Source organism: Urocitellus parryii, unplaced genomic scaffold (assembly GCF_045843805.1).
Source record: "Urocitellus parryii isolate mUroPar1 unplaced genomic scaffold, mUroPar1.hap1 Scaffold_117, whole genome shotgun sequence".
Lineage (NCBI taxonomy): Eukaryota > Metazoa > Chordata > Mammalia > Rodentia > Sciuridae > Urocitellus > Urocitellus parryii.
Genome location: NW_027551887.1, coordinates 548,712 through 571,819, shown reverse-complemented (window position 1 = coordinate 571,819; position 23,108 = coordinate 548,712). Strand labels below are relative to the sequence as shown.

Below are 23,108 nucleotides of genomic sequence, written 5' to 3'. Positions count from 1 at the left end.
AGGTATTTATTATGCCAAGTATTTAAATGATTATTTTTACTATGACATAAGAATAATATTCATTTAGTACTAAAAGATTTTATTAGTCCAGAGACCACTGAAGAGTTTCCAGGAAGTTCCAAAATAAAATATGACTATCCTTTCTATGAAATAAATAGAACAGCAGCAATCCCTGGGTATCCCTTAAACATAAACTAAAAAGATTCCATTTATTATTTAGACCTTAAGTATAAAAATAAAAGAAAATTTTAGAAACTAGTTTCACTTGTGCATGTCTAAGGTAAACAATTTCAACATGAAGTATATATTTAATATTAACAATTTTTTTAACTCATACAGAAACCAAGTGTTTACTCTTAATCATGAAATCAACTTATTTCTGAAAATAACCTATAGAAGTAATATGTAAACACACATACCTTTGAGATAGATTAAGAACATCCTATATTCTATGGATCAAAATGCAAATATCTCTGTAACATATGTAAACTAACACATTAATTTGGGATATACGGATACATTACTATATGCATACATATGTACACCATAAAATAAATTCTGAAAATGTTCTTAATGACATCATACTTCCCAGCCTCAAATACTAGAAAAAGAAAATTAAAACTTTGTTTAAAAAAAGAAAACAGTTTTTATAGTAACTTTGCAAGTGAAAACAAAACAAACAAACAAAAATCAATGCTCCTTTTTACACTGGACTGAGCTCTAAACAATTCATAATCAAGAATCTCTTCAGCCATTCCCCAATATCACAGAAAACATAATTTTCTCTCTATTCAAGAAGTCTGTTCATTTCTGGTGTTTTGTCTTAAAAACTGCATTCCAAGATACCAGGTAGCCATGCTGGTTAAATTCTTCTGGCTGCCCACTTGCACCTAATGTAACCATACAGGTTGGCACCCTGTAGCACCACACCCATGGTAACCATGCCAACCATTTTACTCTGAGGGAGAAGAGAGCACTAAAGGCAAATATCACCCACAGCACTGGACAGGCAATTAGTCCTAAGCAAAAGATTCTTGATTCAGCTTCTGAAACAGTTTTATTCTCCTGAGGAGATGCCTTCCTGGACTCAAACACCCAATGACTCTTTCCATCCTCATCAATATGATTCCACCACCCAAGGCCTACCATCAATCTCTACCTGTGACATTCTTCACTGCCCCAAAGTCACGTGACAACAACAAGATAATTGTCACCATACAAGCAATAATGCTACTGCTGAGCAATTCACAGAGAAGATAGACTATAATGGCACAGACTCAGAAGAACAAATGGAAAAATGATGCCACTGGATGTCGGATTTTAGATTTTCTTAGCCTATTGGTTGTCTCTTCTTCTGCATCAAACAATGAAACATCTTCAGTGTCATCATTGCTGTCCTGAGTGTAAGGCTCTGCCAGCATCTCCTATTCCTACATGATTGCAGGGTACCCCCTACAGGGCAGGTCACAAGGGAGCTGAAGAGGTGCCTGGAGGCTGCACCCCTTTCACTTCCTCGAGTGCATGAAGTGCAAGATGGGCCGAGGAAAAAGACCACCAGCACCCCACCCACCACACAGAGCATTTCTGCAGCCCAACATCAGATCCGCCCAGCACTTGGCGTTGGTTGAGGATGGGCTTCTCCTCTCCACACCCCCAAGCTTCCTGAACTTGGGGATTCCTGGGTCACTCCTCCTATGAGGGCCTCGGAGCACCCAGATCACCTCCACAACAACTACCCTTGGTCCTCCATCCTTCCCGCCCACTCAGCTCTTCCTCAAGACGGACAGCCAGAGGGGACACAACACAACCACCCCTGTGCGCCCGGCTCACTCCACAAACCCTGCAGGAGGGACCCTTCCACCCGCCAAGCCTAGGCCAGCGGCTCTCCATGCCCACAGCCCCTCACCTCATGTTTCTAATTTCTTAATAATTTTCTAATCTATATTATAGCCATTTTCTCCTTCTAAATGGTCATCAAAGTTTTTTTTATTGTTCTGAGAGGATATTTAATGTGAATATACTTTATGATGTGACACCTCTGGTCACAATAGGCTATTTCTATTGTAAGAGTATTTTGATTCTTAACTGTTTTTCAGACTTAACATTTTCCTAAGAGTGGTGATTGTTCACTTTCTATCTGATTACACAAATAAGGCACTGATTTACAAAAAAACTGTGGTGCTAGGGATCAAACCCAGGGCCTCCTGAATTCTGGATAAGGTATGCCACCACTGAGCTACATCCCGGCCCCATAGATTCTTTGTTTTTATTAGCTTTATGACTAGCTATATCAATGAGAAACTTACATAGAAATTCAACTACATTTGAAAACATTCAAGAGTTTGGGCAGCCAATATTTTTTATGATTTCTAAAATATAATTTCCCCGTAAAACACGAGAATATCTAAGATCACTCATAAACCATGCTTCCATTGAAGTTTCTCTAGTTTTACCACTTCTGAAGAACATCATGGAGGAAACTGACTCTGATATTCTTTTCAATTTTTCTTTTTTTAGAAAGCATCATAAGTTATTGTCACAAATTCTGTTTACATTTTTCGTTTAAATATTTTTCCTAGTGGCAAATATTTGATGCTATTACTGTTGAAGGGTATACATAGAAACAAACGAAAGATAAGAATTCCTTGGGATCAATGATTCATTCACAATGAATCAATCTGCTCTTGTAACATATTTTTTATCATGACTCTTTTGAAAAAGTTCAACCATGACTTGAAATAGTGTCTCTAAAATGTAGATTTTTTCTCTAAAGTTTTGAAATTTTTAGAGAGAAAATCCATAACCTAGCAATAGCAAAATAAATAATGATAAGTTTAAACATATTATTACTTTAACATAAAACATATAAAATAAGTATTTATCTTACATTATGTTAGTTTGACACATTTTTGTTATAAATGCTCTTAACAAAATGCAGAACTAGTTAAGAATGTCAATTATTAGTAATTGACATTCTGAGTAATTAAATGAGCAGGTATTTGAAAAATATAGCCATATCTTAAGATTTTAGTTTAGAGAAGTTTTATGTTTACACAGAAATTGCAAAAAAATGCAGAGATCTACTATGTGACTTCTACCCAGTTTTTTTCTCTTATGACTTACGTGAGCTATCTCAGATGTGTTAACTTCACACATGATTTTTCATGATAAACAGATACTGATATGCTCTTATTAACTAATGTCTGTGTTTCCTTTGGATTCTCAGTACAGCCTCTTTCAGTTCCAGGATCCCATCTAAGATCCCGCAAGACAGTCATCCTGTCTCCATAGGCTTTTCTTCGTGGCGACAGTTTCTCTGACCTTAATTTCTTGATGCCCTTGATGGTTGAGGAGGACCTGACAGTTGAGGAGTACCTGTCAGGTACTTTTTAGATTTTCAGTTGATGTTTTTCTCATATGTAGACAGGTTATGGAATGGGGAAAGCAGATTACAGATGAAGTGCTGTTCTTCATTTCATATCCTCAAGGTGCTCACCGGACTGATGTAATGTTTACCAGATTTCTCACTGTGAAGTTATGTTTCTCTACATGTACACATTATATATATTGTTTTGGACTAAGTCACTATCCAGAGCCCCCTCTTAAGGAGTGGGAAGTTAGGCCTAACTCCTTGAGGGCCAAATGTCCACCTCAATTACTTGAAATTCCGGATAAGAGGTTTGTATTTAGCCTCTTTTGTTTATCTGCTTAGTCATTTATTTGTAAATAAATGAGCATCTGGATATTTACTCCAAGATTTTGTTTGTTATCCAACTCTATAGTACTTTGCTGCTTACTTCATTCCTGCTTGAAGCATTTGGGAATAGCTTTGACCATTCGTTTCCCGTTTTGTTTTAACAGGAAAGAATAGTATAATACCCTCAATTAGGCCTTTTACACTTATAAAACATTTCACTGAGGCTTTAAATACAATATAATATCCTTATGAAGACTCTAACATATATAGTATGCACTGAAATAATATGAGTTTGTTATCAATAAATATCATTAATGATACCACTGGTTGATATCACATACACATGGAGACCCCTAGAAAATAACATGTCAAACCTTCAAACTCATAAGATATCCTCACAGAGAACTAGGAAAAATATAATATCTTCATTGAGGCATTTGACATGTATATGAAATCCTTGTGGAAGTCTATGTCATACAAAAAAATATTCTCAATAAGATCTCTAAAACTCACATAAAAACTAAACTCTTTGACACCTATAATATTTTCATTGAGTCCTCTATACACATATAATCAATGAGGGCTTTGACATATCATGTCCTCACAGAGGTTTCTAACATGCTCAATATCATTACTGAGGCCTGTGTCAGTCATAAAATATCCATGAGAGCCTGTGACAAATAAGAAAAACCACATTGAGGCCTCTGAAACACAATAATATTTTTATTCAGAGCTCTCACTAAACACATGAAACTATTTAAAAAGACACTGTCTTCACTGAGGGCTCTGACATATAATATATTACTTACTGACTCTTTTGACAACTATAATATTCTCAGAGAAGACTCTAAAACATATGATATCATAAGTCCTTTGAAACAAGTCCCATTGTCACTAAGGATTCAAATGCATTTAGTATTCTTACTGAGGCATGTGACCCTAATGGTATCCTCACTGAGGCTGTTGACAATAATGAAGTACTGGTACTGAGACATCTGACTCAGGAATAGCCTTGCTGAGGTGGCTGGTGCATTTAAAATACTCCCTGAACCATCTGAGAGGCATAATATACTCCCCGAGGCCTCTAACTTCCTGAGGTCTTTGAAATATTTAATATCTACATTGACACCTACAGTATCTATAAGAGTCATACTGAGGTCTCTAATACTAACAATAAAGTATTAGAGACATCTGAGATGTATAATTGGATAACAGAGGTCTCTTGCACTTGGAATGTCTTCTTGATGCCTCTGGTACTGCCATCATGTACTCACAGAGGTCCCTTTCTATAGGAGAAAACTGAGGCCTCTGACAAGTATAGTAAGTTTACTGCCGACTCTACAAAATATGATGTCAAAAGTGAAGCCTGTAACCAACACATTATATTGTCACTGAAGAATCTTCCACATATCCTCATTGAGGCCACTGCCATGAACAGGATATCTGTACTGTGACCTTGATCCCATTCAAGGGTATGGGTTTGTGAAGCCTCAGATACTCTGGTAATACCCTGGCACTGGACTCTGACACTTAATATCTATATGAAGCCTCTATAATAGCCTCAGAAAGGTTTCTAACACTCAAATCACATCCTCAGTGAGTCTTCCTCTAAAGCCAACATGAATCCTCCCTGAGGCCTCTGACTTTCACACCCTATCTCATTTGAGCCCCAAAACACTAATGGTATTCTTACTGAGGACTCTGAAATGGATATAATCCTCATACAGGACAGTGAAATCAATATAATATCCACCCTGAGGCTTCTGTCATTCAGAAATATCCTAATCAAGGCTTCTGACACTCAAGGAATATCACACTGAGTGCTCTGGGGCACCAGAAGTCCACACAGATTTAGACCCTCTGAGAGTCAACCAAAAGTACTGAGGCCTCTGTAGGTAACATGAGGTACAATGAGTCCTCAGAGACATATATGTCTCATTGAGGTCTCTGACACATATAAAATCCCCACTGAGGATTCCATCCTATGTACAGTATGGAATGAGTCATTTGAGCCTGTATTTTCCTCACTGACCTCTGAGAGAGATTCTATTCTCAATGAGGCTTCTTACACATATTAGATCATCACGAGGGCCTGTGGTGTTCATTTCATAATCTCACTGAGGCCTTTCACACTGATATTCTCTCTACCCTGAAAACTTCATCACATACAATGTCCTCACTGGGTACCCTGGCACTGCCATCATTATTCTCAAGGAGGCCTCTGACACATAGAATTTCCTCCCTGAGAACTCTGAGCCCTAAAATATATTCACTGAGGACAAAATCCTCAGGAAGGCCTCTAATATTCAGAAGTTTTCTTCACCTCACAGTCATATAAAATAGTAAGTGAGGATTCTGACACTTATACTATCTACCCTGAGGCCTCTGACACAAATATTTAACAATCCTAATTGAGGCATGTGGTAATAACAAAATAAACTCAGTGAAGTCTGACACATATCACATCCTCAATGGGGCCTCTGACCTTGACAGAATATCTTCAGTATGTCCCCTAACAAATGTGTTATTCTCACTCAGGCTTTTGATCCTCAAAGAACTTTCACATATAATATGCTAACAGAGTCCTCTTCTTATTACAGCACATATATGTCATGACTCAGGCCTATGGCACTTAAGAAACATTCTTATGGAGGTCTCTGACACTCATGTAATATCCTTAGTGAGTCCTTCTCTGACACATCAGATACTCACTGAGGTCTCTGGCATTTCTTGATTATCTCACTGAGTCCATAAACACTCCTATTCTATTTATTGAGGATTCTTAAGTGTACAATATCTTCACTCTGATCTCTATCACTCATATCCTCTCCTCCCTTGTTCCTCTGACAGTTACACAACTTATTTATAGAGACGTGAGCTCCAAGAATTATATGATATCTTTCCTGAGGTCTTTGAAATCCATATAATAAACTCCTAGAGGATTCTGATGTATAGAAAGTCCTTTCTTGTCCTCTGACACTAACCTAGTATATTCACTGAGTCCTGTGATAATAACATTGTAGTCTCACTGAGGCTTCTGAAATATTTGAAATCTTCATTCAGGGTTCTCACACCTACCCACACTAAGGCCTCTAACACCTGGTATCTGCCCTGGGGCCTCTGACAAACAATATTTTCCCTTAGCCCTTCAACAAGCAAACTATCCTCAGCTAGGCCTCACATACATTTTAAATGTCCTCCCTCAGGGCACATTCAATGCCTCCTCCCTCAGGCTTTTGATGCTCATGTAATATCAACACTGAGGCCTGTAGCCCATATACTTGCTGAGGCCTCTGACACACAAAATATTATCTCTGAAGATTCAGACGCATGTGATATTCTCAGACCTCTGACATATCCTCCATTGTCACTAAGACTTCTGACTCAATGACGTCTGTGACCCTAATAGTGTCCTCACTGAGGCCTCTGACAGCAATGAAGTATCAATGCTGAATCCACTGACTCAGTTAATAGCCTCACTGAAGAGTCAGGAGCATTTAATATCCTACCTTAAACCTCTGGCAGATATAATATACTCCTTTAGGCCTCTAACTCCCTGAGGACTTGACACATACAGTATCTACATTGCAACCTACAGGACCTATAAGAGGCTTACTGAGGCCCCTAGTATTAATGATGTAGTATTGGAGACATCTGACACATGTAATTGAATAACAGAGGTCTCTTCCACTTAGAATCTTTTTGACAGCCATCATATACTTATGGAGGTGTCTTTCCATAAGTGAAACCTGAGGCCTCTGACAGGTATAGTAAATTTACTGCAGCCTCTATGAAGTATAATATCCAATGTGAGGTCTGTGACAAACACATCACATTCTCACTGAAGCCTTGGACACATATCACATCATCACAGAGGCCTCTGACATCAATAATATATCTAAACTGTGACCTTGGTCATGTTCACATTGTTACTGAGGCCTCAGGCAGTCTGGTAACACCCTGGCTCTAGACTCTGACACTTAATATCTATGAGAAGCCTCGTCCACCTACAATATTCTCACAGAGACCTATGTCAAATACAGTGTTATCACTGAAGTTTCTGACACATAAGATATAATGATTGTGGCCTGGGACACTTTTATAATAGCCTGAAGCAGGTATCTGATACTCATATCATATCCTCAATGTATCCTCTTCTGAAACTCCCATGATTCCTCCATGAGGCCTCTCACATTCACATCATATAGCACTGAGTCCACTCACACTGGTAACATACTGCCTGAGGACTCTGCAGTGGATATCATTCTCATGCAGGACAATGAAATGAATATAATATCCACGCTTAGGCTTCTAAAGCTCAGATAATGACCTCCATGAGACCTCTAACACTGAAGTACTATCTTACCAAGTGCTCTGGGATACCTGTTGTCTGCACAGATTAATGCTCTGATAGATATTCAAAATATAACTGAGACCTCCAAAGGTTACATAGTATGTACAATGAGTCCTCTGACACATGCATGTGTCTCATTGAGGTCTCTGACACATATGAAATCCCCACAGAGGGCTCCAACCTTTGTAGATGAGGGACTGAGTCATTTGAGCCCATATTTTCCTCACTGACCAGTCTGAGAAAAATCGTCTTCTCAGTAAAGCCTCTTCCATGTAATATGTAGTCATTAAGGCCTCTGATACTCATTTCATAATCTCACTGAGGCCTTTCACACTGATGTTCTTTCAACCCTGAAAACTCCATCACATACAGTGTCCCTCACTGGGTACCTTGGCACTCCTACCCTTATTCTCAATGAGACATCTGACACATAGAAGTTCTTCACTGGAGGGCTAGGGTTGTGGCTCAGTGATAGAGTGCTCGCCTTACACGTGTGAGACCCTGGGTTCGATCCTTAGCATCACATAAAAATAAATAAACAAAATAAAGTTAGTGTGTCCTGTATAACTAAAAAAAAATTTAAAAAAAACTTACTAGAAATTTCATCTCTAAAGTATACTTACTGAGGAAACTATTCTCAATAAACCTCTCCTAGTCAGAAAATTTTCTTCACTAAGGACCTTCATACTCACATAACAGAGTGAGTGAGGCTATGATACCTACATTCTCTACCCCTAGTCTCTAACACATATACTCAACTCTCTGAGGCCTCTTAAGAGAAAATACCCTGGTTGAGACCAATAGTAATAGCAAAATAATCTCAATGAAGACTTTGATACCTATCACATCCTTATTAAGGCCTCTGACTTTGACCAAATATTTTCAGGACATCTTCTGAAAAATGTATCAGTCTCAATGAGGATTCAGACACTCAGGTGATAGCCTCCCTCTGGACTCTGACACTAAATGTCCATATGAAGGCACTGTCACATATAATAGGCTAGCACAGGTCTCTTCCTATTACAGCACATATATATCCTCATTCAGGCCTTCAGCACTCATGGAACATTCTCATGGAGGTCCCCAACACTCAGGAAATATCCTCAATGAGTCCTCCTCTGACACTCAATATTGTGTACTTATTGAGGGCTCTGAAATTCCTTGATCATCTCACTGAGTCCATAAATTCTTCTGTCACATGTATAATAAACTCACTCAGGGCTCTGACACTCATGTCCTCTCCTCCCAGTTGCCTCTGACTCTTACATCACATATTCACAAAGGCTTGCTGTATGTAGATAATATTCTCCCTCTACCTTCTGTCTGTCCCTCAGTTAATATCTCAATGAGAGCTCAGACACAACTAAGAGCCTCACTGGCAGAGATCCTGATTCTCTAGTCATATTTAAAAATCATGGAGGGCTCAGACAGTATCTTTCTGTCAACACAGACTCCTCTGACATTTTAAGTGTCTCCTTGAGGTCTATGACACAGACACTCTCCATGCAGGACTCTCACCCAAGCAGTACAAATGCTCAGGCCTTTGACACAATTATATCCCCAGTGAGGGGTGTGACACTGATGTAGCCTCTTCCCTGAGGACTCTAACACTCATAAAGTTCTCACTGAGTAGCCTGGCACTCCTGTCACATCCTATGTGAGACTTCTTATACAGGATTTCCTCCCTGAGATCTTTGAGGCATAGATTAAACATCCTAGGATCTCAAACACATTCAATGCCTCCAGCTAAGCCACTTGCAGTCAGATATTTTCCTCACTGAGGATGTTCATAGTCATGTAATAGTGTGATTGAGGGATCTGAAACATATTATATACATTGAGTTCTTGGACATATGTATTCAACTCACTGAGAACTCAGAGACAATACCCTAGCTGAGTCCTGTGGCAATCATTGATTAATCTCAATGAAGCCCCTGACGCATCCTCAATGAGGCCTGTAGCTGGATAATATTTTATTATTGATTTCTGGGTCACATATGTGATTCTTGCTGAAACTTGCTGAAACTCAACTAATAGCCTCACTCTGGAATTAACTTTCCACATCAAATATCGAAGACATATACTGTATTTGCAAAGGCCTCTTACTCTTACCATTGGCACACTAATGACTATGACCCATGCAATATCCCTGTTCTGATGGTGACTACTCAAATAGAACCCTTCTGGTGGTCTTATCCCTGATAGGATATTCACAATAGGTCCTCCTCTGACTTTGCATCCTATACACACTTCGGCCTCTGATATTCATATTTTATTTCATTGATTATACAGACACCTGTAAGCAACTTCCTAAAGATGCTCTAAAATATCCACACTCACAGCATTTAGAATCATGATATTTTCTCAGAGAGTTCTGAAACCCATATAATATACTCATAGAAGATTTCAATGCATAAAATTTCCTCATGTGGCTGCTGACACTAATAGATTTTATTCACTGAGTTCTGAGATACTCCATCATAATCCCCCTGAGGTTTATGAAATCTTCACTCAGGTTCTTATATGTTCTACCCACACTGAAGCCTCTGACTCATGGTATCATCACAGTGGCCTCAGGAAAACATATTTTCTCTTACCCCTCTAAAAAGCAATCTAACCTCTGCTGAGACTTCTAACAACAATGAAGTACCAGTGTTGAGTCCTCTGACTCAGTTAATAGCCTCAATGAGATTTTGGGCTCATGTAATATCTTTCTGAAGACTCTGACATATATAATATACTCCCTGAGGCCTCTAAATCCCTGAGATCCTCTGACACTTTTAAGTGTCTCCTTGAGGTCTCTGACACAGACTGTAGCTCCACTTGGGACTTTCACCCAAGCAGCACAAATGCCAAGTCCTTCAACACAGTAATACCCTCACTGAAGTATGTGACATTAGTATACCTTCTTCCCTGAGGACTCTAACACAATTAATGTTCTCACTCATAAGTCTGGCATTCCTGTTTTATCTTCTGTGAGGCCTTTGACACATAGGATTTCTTTCCTGAGACCTTTGAGCCATAGATTGAACATACTGAGATCTCAAACACAAGCAATGCCTTCAACAAGGCCTCTTCCACTCAGATATTTTTCTCATATAAGGTTGTTCATAGTCATATAACAGTGTGATTGAGGGCTATAATACATATACTACTCACACTCAGGTAATAGCTTTGCTCTGAATTCTGACACATAGAGTCCTGTAGACTCTAACACATTTACTATGCTTACTGAAGTCTCTAACAAACAATAAGGGCTTCAGTGAGGACTGAAACTTCTGATATACATAATATTCTCAGGGCTTTCACATTTATATAAAATTCTAATTGAGTTCTCTGATATTCATATAATGTCCTCAGTGAAGCTCCATCTATGTAAAAGATGTAATGCCTCACTGAGGCATTTTACAGAATATACTCATTGAGGTCTGTAACACTCATATAACATTTTCATTGATTCCTCTGACACTCATGTAATGAGGCCTATGTCATCTATAATGTCCTCACTCAGTGCTCTGACATATAATATGCAATTTAAGGCCCTTACCTATAATGTCCTCTCTGATGCCTGTGGCACTAATATGATAACTTCACTGAGGTTTATAACAAATATCATGTTCACATGAGGCCTCTAACCCATATAATGATCTCACTGAGGCCTCTGTTTAATGCACTATCCACACTACAACCTCTAAAGAATACAATCTTCTCACTGAGGTTTCTGACACATATAATGTGCTCACTGAGTCCTCTAACACATATAACATCCTCTCTCAGTTTTATATCTCATGTAATATCCACATCGAGTCCTGTCACACTAATATAGTATCTTCATTGTAGCCTTTACCAGATACAGTATACTCACTGAGGCTCTGAAAAGACCTGTGGCACACATAATATTCTTTTTTTTTACACATATAATATTGTTACTGATGCCTCTGACATTTTCACACTGAGTTATCTGACACATTTGATATCCATGCTGATATCTTTAAAATTGATATCATCACTTAGTCCTCTGACACATATAAGGGGACATATAATATCCTCAGTGAGTCCTCTTACAGATATAATATGTTAACTAAATAGACTAAAATATATATTGACTTCATTGAGGCCTCTGACACTCATATAATATCACCACTGAGATTCTGACAAACATAATATGATCAGTGATGAGTCTAATACATATAATGTGCTCACTGAGTTATCTGACACTTATGTAATATTCTTTAATTTTTTATTTTTTAGTTGTAGTTGGACACAAAGGTATTGTACCATTATTTTTTGTGTATTTTTATGTGGTGCTAAGGATTGAATCCAGGGCTTCACATGTACTAGGCAATGCTCTACTGCTTAACCACAACCCCAGCCCCAAATGTAATATTTTTAATGAGGTGGATGAGACATATATATATCCACAAAAACCCTTTGACATTCATGTGATAGGCCTTCATGTTTTAGGCCTCTGAAATATATAATAACCTCACCAAGTTCTCTTTTTTATTTATTTATTTATTTTTTATTATTGGTTGTTCAAAACATTACAAAGCTCTTGACATATCATATTTCATACATTTGATTTTTACCCCGTATACAGATTGCAGAATCACATCAGTTACACATCCACATCACCAAGTTCTCTTGACACTCATAATATTCTCACTGAAATCTCTGATACTCATATAATGTCATCAGTTAAGACTATAACACATATATTTTTTTATTAGTTTCTCATGGCAATACAATGATCTTGACATATCATATATTATCCTCATTGAGTTCGCTGGATCTTCATATAACAATCTCACTGAGGCCTCTGGCAAAAATAATACCTTAATTGAGTCCTCTGAGTGATATAATATACTCATTGAGCCATCAAACTCATAATGACCTATTGAAGACTTTGACACTCAATAATATTCTCAATAACTTGAATACACTGGCATAGACTTGTAATCACAATGAATCGGGAGCATGAATCAGGAAGATTGCAAGTTTGAATCCAGCCTCAAAAATTTGGTGAAGCAATGTCTCAAAATGAAAATATTAAAAGAGCTGAGGATGTATCTCAGTGGTAAAGTACTCCTTGGTTCAATCTCCAGAACACACACAAACACATATACACACACACACAAACAAACACACACACACATATACGCATATATATAATATATTTGCATAAATATATATTTGCATACATTATATAAATATATAATTTATATAAAGGTGTATATATATTCTCACTGCAGCTTATGACACACATATATATATGTATATAATGACATACATATATAATATACTCACTCAGACCTCTGACACTCATATAATATTCTCAACCTCTGACCTATATAATATTCTCACTAAGGCCTGTAATGCAGATAATATCCTCATTGAATCCTCTGCCATTCATGACACATACAATGTCCTCACAGAGGCATCTAGTCCTAATATAATAGTTGATCGATTTTTTTTTTTTGTACTAGATATTGAATCCAGGGGCACTTAACCATTAAGCTACATGCCGGCCCTTTTTATTTATTTATTTATTTTTGAGACAGGGTGTCTCTTAGTTGCTTAAGGCCTCACTTAGTTGCTGAGGCTGGCGTTGAACTTGCCATCCTCCTGCCTCAGCCTTATGAGCTTATGGTATTACAAGCATACATGACCTTTTGTCATTGATATTATTACAGTATACACATTGTGCTGTTTAATACTAATGTGATATTCACATTGTTTCCCAAAGTATGCTTACAGTGTAAATAGATGGCCTCTAATAGTAATATATTTACTTACCATGGACCCTTACTGCCTTCACAGTGATATCCAGACGACTGTGGTCTTTAATGCTAATCTACTATGAACACTTTGGTTTTATATCACTATAATAATCACTAAGTGATCTTCTTATACTAATATAACATCCAACATTTAGCCTCTAATATTAATGTAACACACACACACACACACACACACAGTGGCTTGTAATGAAAAATTTTCTTGCAATGGTATTTCTGAGATTTGGCTGAGCTGGATTTATAAGGGTCAACTTCCCTAATAAAGTCTGATGTCTGTTTTTCTGGCGTACTATTGACATGGTGGTTTTTAATAAGCAGTTGACTTTCTCATAGTGCTAAACTTACAGGAACCCTGCATTGGTGGTGCAAAATGCTCTGTATCCTTTCACTCACATTCCCCACTAGTCATTGCTATGCCAGGTTTGTATCTCCATGTAAAACACTGCAATGTATTTTACTCAATGTAGGAATGGATACTCTCAGGTGACCATCACATAACCTCCAAATCAGGACATCAGCAAGCTTCTCCATGGCAATCAATCCTCACTTTCACTACCTGCCCAACTGGGGAAAAAAAGCACTCCTTTTTTACTCATACATAAAATTCTTTTCCTAAAACTCCGTTTGAGCCTGTCCCTCATTCTCATGACTTTAACAGATGGAAAGTATACACATGTACTTTTCTTTTAATACCTCCTTTCATTTCTTTGGGGTTAAATACATAGAAATGGAGTTGTTGAGTAGTATGATAATTCTATTTTTACTTTTTGAGGAAATAGCAAACTATTCCACACACAAGCTTCACATTATTTATTGTTACAGATATATAAAAGAATGCTGATTTCTCTTCATCCTTAGCCAAATGTAGAGCTTATCTTGGAAGAAAATCAGTAGGAAAAGTAGAGCTCATCTTAGAAAAAAATCAGACCTTCCACAATTAGAAATTAAATTGTGTAATAGCATATTGCCCCAGTGGTTGCAGGAGCTGGTGCTGAGGACCTCTGGAGTATATGTGTAGGAGGCTAGCTTGGGGGACACAACAAGAACTCCATGGATAAAAATAGAGGATTGAAAATTCATGGAAGAAACAGAGAAGGAAAAGTAGAGCTTATTTTTTGGATTGCCTTTTTTCTTGCAATATTTTTATGAAATATTCACAAGGTTGCCCAAAATCACTTGTTATTTTTAAATACTTTTATTTTATTATTTATTATTATTATTATTAGTAGTAGTAAAAGTGAGTAAATTTCAGTGCAGTTTTAACTTGCATGTCTACAATGACACTAATACAATATCCTGTTAATCATCTTTCATGTTTACTAGTAAAAAGTGTATATTCAAGTTCTTTGTCAATTTGAAGCTACTTTGTGGCTTGTTGTGCCAAGAAATACATTCTTGGTCTCTGCTTCAGTTTCCTGTCTCTTAGCTCCTCATTCTTCAATCTATGAAGCAATGTGTCTGTCTGATACCAGTGAGGTGATTAATGGTCTAGGGCTCCTGGGCAACACAGGATGACCATGTTCAGTGGGAAAAAAAAAACAATCATTACAGAGTTTGAACTTGAGCCCTCCCACATATATAAGGAGAACAGAGGAACTGAAGGCTAAACTGGTAACAAATGATCAATGATTTAATGAATCATGGGTACTTAACGAAGCATACAAAAATAGAGTTTTAGGACTCTCTGTTGTTGAAGGTGCTGGTAGGATGCTGCCTGGGGAGGGCATAACAGCTACAGGCCCTTTACCACTTACCTTTCCCTGTGTGTGTGGTCATATGCTTGCTCAAATATATTATTTAAAATATGTTTGAAAGATATGCTTTATGGTGAATTGATAGTACTAAATAGTTTTCTGGCTGCTGTGAGCCACTACATCAAATGATTCAAAGAAGAGGGTCATGGAATGTCTCATTTGTGTCCACGTTAGAAGTTGTAAGCCACCTGGGCACTTGCTGCTTCCATAAGTTCAAGTGGGAACTCTGCCATATTCAGGTAGGTAGTGTTAGAGTTTATATTAAGATTGGGGTTAGGGGTTGGGGTTAGGGGTTGGATTGGGGCTTTGCTGTTGGGAAAAGGGTTGGGGTTAGGTTACTAAAATGGTTAGAGGTTTATGGTGAGAATTAGACTTAAGGTTTAGGGTTAGACTTAGGCGTTAGAGTTAGAGGATTAAGGTTAATGGTTGGCTTTGGTGTTAGGATTAGCAATATGGTTAGGGATAGGGTTAAGTTAGGGTTTATGGCATGGGATAGAGGTTTAAGGTTAGTGATAAGAGTTAAGGTTTGATTTTTATTGCATGAAGAAAGGCATCAGGATAGAGAAATATGGAAAGTGAATGGATGGGAGAAGGTTAAAACACCAATTGATTTGAGATACTATTAACCTGTGAAAACATTGTAAAGTGTTTCAAAATGGTTGGTGCCCCATTTTTAACCAAAGTACATGCATGAAGACACAAATTGGTGTGGATAAACTTTGTATACAACCAGACACATGAAAAATTGTGCTCTATATGTGTAATAAGAATTGTAATGCATTCTGCTGTCTTATAGAAATTTTTAAAAAATTTAAATAATGGTGTCAGAATAAATATCAAAAGGAAATTAAGATGACAGAAATCAAATTTTGAAAAGAAGTATCATTTATGGTCAAGAAAAACAATTTAGAAGAAAAGCAGACCTTTCACAAATAGAAATTAAATTGTATAATAGCATGTTATTCTAGTGGTTGCAGGAGCTATTGCTGAGGACCTCCAGAGTATATGTGTAGGAGGCTAGCTTGGGGGACACAACAGGGACGCCTTGGATAAAAATAGACAGAGGATTGAATATTCATGGAAAAAAAACAGAGAAGGAAAAGTAGAGCTTTTTGTGTTGCCATTTTTCCTGGAATATTTTCATTAAATGTTCACAAGGTTGCCCCAAATCACAATGCACATAGCATGCTCCCATTCTTAATCCTTAACATCCCTGTCACTGAGCAGAGTTTATTTTATATAATACATGGGTAGCAAAGGAATCTAGGCTCCCTCTTTAAGCAAGAGAAATTCTGTGTGCCTCATGCTGTCTTTCCTTGGCTCACCTCCAGGGCTGGGAATGGAGTTCAGTGTTAGAACATTACCTGGCATGTGTGTTGCCTAGGACATGATTCTGAGAAATGTAATGTAAATGTGTGAGTGAATGAACAGCAACCAAAAATAAAGTCAGGCCAAAAAAATATTTACAGTATGCTAGTAACATATGAACTTTTTTTTCTAATGGAGGTTTTAATATTTTGATGTGACAAGAAATATCACAACGTACTCAAGTGGACACAAGTTAAATCTTCGAAGATAAATTTTGTGCATGATTCTGACCTTCCAAAAATAAACATGGATAATTGTGGTAGCCAATGTTACAGTGATTCCAGAAGAAGAGGCTGTAGGTTCACACAAGTATAGGTATACCAGGCAGCCCTGAGTGAATAGTCGGGACCATGAGGAGAGGAATAGAAAGTCATAGAAGGAATAGAGAAAAGTTGAGTTTCTCCAGAAAATAAAAGCAGCACAAAGGAGAGACATAAGAAATAAGAGAATGAAATGATTTATTTCATGTCTATGATTGGACATAAATGCATGATTCTTCACAGTCTTTGCCTGTTTTGTTTTATTTATTTTTTTTTTTGAGAGAGAGAGAGAGAGAGAGAGAGAGAGAGAGAGAGAGAGAGAGAATTCTTTTTTTAATATTTATTTTTTAGTTCTCGGCGGACACAATATCTTTGTTGGTATGAGGTGCTGAGGATCGAACCTGGGCCTCACGCATGCCAGGGAACATGCTACCACTTGAGCCATATCCCCAGCCCTGTTTTGTTTTATTTTGAGATGGGTTCTGGCATTGCTTCCCTGGATCACTTTAAACATGCCATCTACGTATTCTCCAGCCTCATCCTCTCTAGTCACTGGGCCAATTCTTTAATTACTAATGTGGGAATTAACAAAATCTGTTTCATCTTTAAGTTAAATAAACAAATTCAGTATGTATCTAATTGTCTATCATCAGCTTATCTCTGTAGGGAAACATTGAGTACTATTAACTTAAAATGCTAATTTCCCAGGAATTGAAAGAGGACTCAGGGTTAATGACTATCTTTGGAAAGTGTCATGCCTGGGATTGGATTCCCAAGGTGCAATGTAAATGAGTAAATGAATGGCAACCAAAAAACAACAGAAAAATAATAAGGCAAAACAAAAACATTTATGGGATGCTTGTAGCCTGCAATATTTTTTTCTAGCAGAGAAGTTATCTGTGGTTGGTATCAAAAGAAATATCAAAGTAAAAGTTAGAATATAATCTGTTAATAATCAGATTCAGGCATGAGGAGAAGCCTGTGGTATCAGCAATTCCATAAGGTTGAACTAGGAGAGTGCATGAATGCAGGTATAGAAGAGTAGCTCAGAGGAACACAGCCAGGATTTTGAGGAGAAAAGGAAAAGCTGAGAAGAATGGAAAGTCATGGAAGATATCATGAAGGAAAAGTTGAGGATCTCTCATGCTGATTTTCACCCTGGAAGATTTACATTGTTGGGGAACATGGAGTCTCTTCTACCTTGAGGTGCAAAACTCCAATGGCTGAGGATGGAGCTCAGTGATAGAGCCATTCCCTGGGATTTGTTATGCCTAGGAATAGATTTTCAGGACAGCAGTATAAATTAGTAGATGTATGAATAACAACCAGAAAACAATATAAGGAAAAAAAATTTGGGATGGGATTAACCTACAAAATTTTTTGATAGTGGAGAATTTAAGGGAAGTTGGTTCCAGAAGAAATGTCTGTGTGGTAGCCTATGGTGCCAGCAATTTTAGCCTGTGCACCAGCTTTTCCAGAAAGTGAGGTTGGGGTCATGTGAGTGCAGAAGCATAAGCCTATGATCATCCAACACAGTAGAAAACTGAGGAGAAAAAGGAGAGAAAGGAACAAAAAATCATGGACAGAGAAGAAAGTTGTTTCTCTTTCTTTTGGAATAAATACAGCATTAAACAGGGAAATAAAAGAGAGAGAAAAAGCACAAAATAATTTTATTTTTTATGAAGCTAAGAAGTGAACCCAAGTAAACAGTACCTGCAGCCCCAGCCTCTTTAATGTTTAATTTTGAGACAGGGTTTTATTAGGCTGCCCACGATAATATTCTCCCATCTCAGCCACCCTATTCACAGGAAAATTTCTTAAAAAATGAACATGGATATCAAAGAATTCTATTATTCCTGTTTAAAGAAGAAAAACAAAATTTTTGTTCCTCAGCCTGTATTTTCTAGGGTTAGAGTTGTTGGGAAACCCAAAACCTTCTGTACCTTGAACTGCGTACTCTCCAGGGCTGGAGACTTTCCCTGGAGTGTGTGATGCCTGAGGTTGAATTCCCAGAACTGTGAAATAAATAAGTGAATGAATGAAGGAGTAAATGGCAAGCATAGAAACAAAATCAGTCAAAACAAAAACATGTATGGGATGCTAGTAACAAAAAATATTGTTTTCTAACTGAGATATTTACTATGGTTGGTGTCAAAAGAAACATCAAAATGCTTTCAAAAAGACAGTCAAATCTTTAACTAGAAAGTTCTTCTGGGTTCAGGAGGAACAACTTCCAAATCAGAAACAAGTAGGTATGGCAGCCTGTGATACCCACGAATCCAGAAGCCTAGGCTGGAGTTTGACCTGAGTACAGATGTTATGGCCCATCCTTGGGGAACACAGCTGGGACACTGGAGAAAAGAAGGCCTGAGAGGAATTGAGAGTTATGGAAGAAACAGAGAAGAAAAAGTCAGGTTTCTCTCTTTAAGAAAGGCAGCACAGTATTGATAACTAAGAAAAAGATATGAGGATGGAAACCAGGGGCATGCCACTTCACAGTCCCAGACTCTTTTTGCTTTTTTGTAAGTTGAATACTTTGTTTCTTATCTTGCTGCAAAGCTGTTCCTTTAGTATATTAAAAAACACCAACAAATACAGAATATTATACAATTAGGACAATATAGTTCTGCTGTAGTCTTTAATATTAGTATAATATCCATACTACAGCATTTACATTAATATAATACCTGATATGTGGCTTTAATATTGAAGTAATATCTATACTATAGTAAGTACAACTAATATAATAACTGTTCTGAGGTTTAATACTATTACTAATATAATAACTTCCCTGTAACCTCTAATGTTAATAATATATCCAAACTATAGAATCCAAAACTAAAATAATAGCTGGCCTGTAGTTTTCTAATACAAAATTAATATCCATGCTATAGCATCTCAAACTAATATAATATCTACCCTGTGGCAACTAATGTAGTTCTCATACGATTGTCTCTAAAACTGATATAATAGCTGCCCTGTATCCTTTAATACCAATATGACACCTTATTATAGCATCTTAAATTGATATAATAGCTACTCTGTGGCCTTCAATATGATATCCATATAATATGATATCTATAATATATAGCATTTAAAATGGATATAATATCAGCCCTATGGCCTTTAGCCTTAAATTTAATAAAATCTCTATACTATGTCATCTAAAAGTAATATAATAGCTGCCTTGTGGACTTTAATACTATTATGGTATCCATACTATAGCATCTAAAGTTAAAATAATTTAACAAAATGCCTATAGTTCTTGCACTTAATAGTAATATGATATCCAAACTATAGTATCTAAAATGAGTATAATAGCTTAATACTAATAAGATATACATATATATATATATATATATATATATACATAAATACATATATAATATAGAACTAATATAATTACTGAAGTTTTGGCTTTAATACCTTTTTTTTTGGTAATAAGAATTAAAACTAGAGGCATTTAACCCCATCCCCAGCCCTTTTTATTTATTTATTTATTTTTTTATTTTGACACAGTGTCTTGATAAATTACTTGGGGACTCACTAAGTGGCTGAGGCTGGACTTGAACTTGTAATTCTCCTGCCTCAGCTTCCTAACTCACTAGAATTACAGGCATGTGCCACTGCCTGACTGGGCTTTAATTATGTTGTGCATACTACAGCACCTATACTAAGTACTCTAGGAGCTGCCTGTGACACTATTATTAATATTATAACTATACTGTGGCCTCTAAGGGTAATATTATAGCTCTTCTGTGGCCTTTTATATTAATACAATATCCACATATCACATCTAATATACTAGCTGCCCTATGGCCTTTAATAATATCAACACTGTATCTCCTAAAATTGAAGTGATAGTTTCCCTGTGGCCTTTTAATACTATATAAAATCCATACTACAGCATCTAAAATGAATAAAATACCTGCTCTGTGACCTTCAATTTTTTGTGATATCCACATTATAGCATTTAAAACTAATAAAATAGCAGTCCTGTGGCCTATAGTTCTGATGTAGTATCCATACTTTATCCTTGTAAATAATATAACAGTTGCACTATTTTCTTTAATACCAACATCATATCCATAGTATAAACTCTAAAACTAATACTGAGCTTCCCTGTGATCTTTAATGCTAATATAATATCTATACTATAACATATGAAAAAATATGATACATTCTCTGTGGATTTTAATATTGATGTAATATCCATCTTATTAGATCTTAAGCTAATATAATAACTGCCCTGTGGTTTTCATATTATTATGGTATCCATAGAACAGTGCATGTAAAATTAATATACTAGCTTTCCTTTAGCCTTTAATGTGAATATAATATTCGTGCTCTAGCTTCCCAAACTATTGAAATAGCTGCACTGTAGCCTTTTATAATAAAATGATATCCATTAATTAATAAAATAAAATAATGGCATTTCAAGTTAATATAATAATATAATACTAATGAATATTCATACTCTTACATCTAAAAGTGATATAATTCCTGCCCCATGGTCTTCAATACTGATATGATATCCATACAAGGGCATCAAAAACTGATAAAGTGGCTGCCATGTGTCCTTTAAGACTAATATAGCATTTAAAATTGATATGACAGCTGCTCCGAGGCCTCTGATTTTAGTTTGATATCCATAATATAGCATCTAAAACTGATATAGGGCTAGGTGTAGTGACACACACCTGTAATCCCAGTGGTTCAGGAGGCTGAGACAGGAGGATCATGAGTTTAAAGCCAGTCTCAGCAAAACTGAGGTGCTGAGCAACTCAGTGAGCCCCTGTCTCTAACTAAAATATAAAATAGGGCTGGGGATGTAGCTCAGTGGTCAAGTTCTCCTGAGTTCAATCTCTGATACCAAAAAATAAAATAAAAATAAAACTGATATAGTATTTGCCCTGTGGCCTTCATAGCTAATATGATATCTATATTGCAGCATGTAAAAGTAATATAATAGCTGCCTTGTTGTCTTTAACACTATTATCATGTCCATCCTATAGTATCAAAATCTTATATGGCTGCTCTATGGCCTTTTGTATTATATGTTAAACATAATATTGTATTGAAAACTGATATAATAGCTGCTTTGTGGCTTTTGGTTCTAATGTGATATCCATATATAGCATCCATATATAGCATCTAAAACTGGCCTTAGAGCTATTCTGCGGCGTTTAATACTTATATAGTATCCATACCATAGCATCTGAAAATAATAAAATAACTACATGATGGTGTTTAATGCTAGTATGATATTCATAGTATAGAATATATCACTAATACAATAACTGCCCAGTAATCTTTAATACCATTATGATACCCAACTATAGCTTCAAAAATTGATATAATAGCTGCCCAGTCATTTTTTGTTTTTGGTATTGGCAATTTAAACCAAAGCAATTCTGAGCTACATCCCCAGCCAACACCACCACCCTCATTTTAAAAAATTGTTTAGTTGTATGTAGACTCAGTGCCTTTATTTGTTTTTATGTGGTGCTAGGATCTATCTCAGTGCCTCACACTTGCAAGGCAAGTCTCTGCCACTGAGCAGCCCCACCCCACCCCTTTTTTAAAAACAAAAATTGAGACAGGGTCTCACTGAGTTGCTTAGGGCCTCCTCAGTTGTTGATGCTGGTCTTGAACTTGTGATCAGTATTATATTTGAAACTAATATAATAGCTACCCTCTGGTGATTATATTAATATATTATTGATAATATATATATTCTAAAACTAATAAAATAAAACTACTAAACTATGGCTTTTCATACCAATGTAATATCCATATTATAAAATCTAAAACTAATATAGTAGCTTCTATGTGGCCTTTTATATTAATATAATATTCATAATCTATAATATTTAT

The 23,108-nt window shown here is 36.6% G+C and overlaps 1 pseudogene; it reads right to left on the bottom strand.

Annotated features, from left to right (window-relative positions):
• Positions 1 to 791: 791 nt before the first annotated feature.
• LOC144251593 (Golgi apparatus membrane protein TVP23 homolog B pseudogene) lies at positions 792 to 1,217 on the bottom strand (annotated as a pseudogene).
• Positions 1,218 to 23,108: the final 21,891 nt, after the last annotated feature.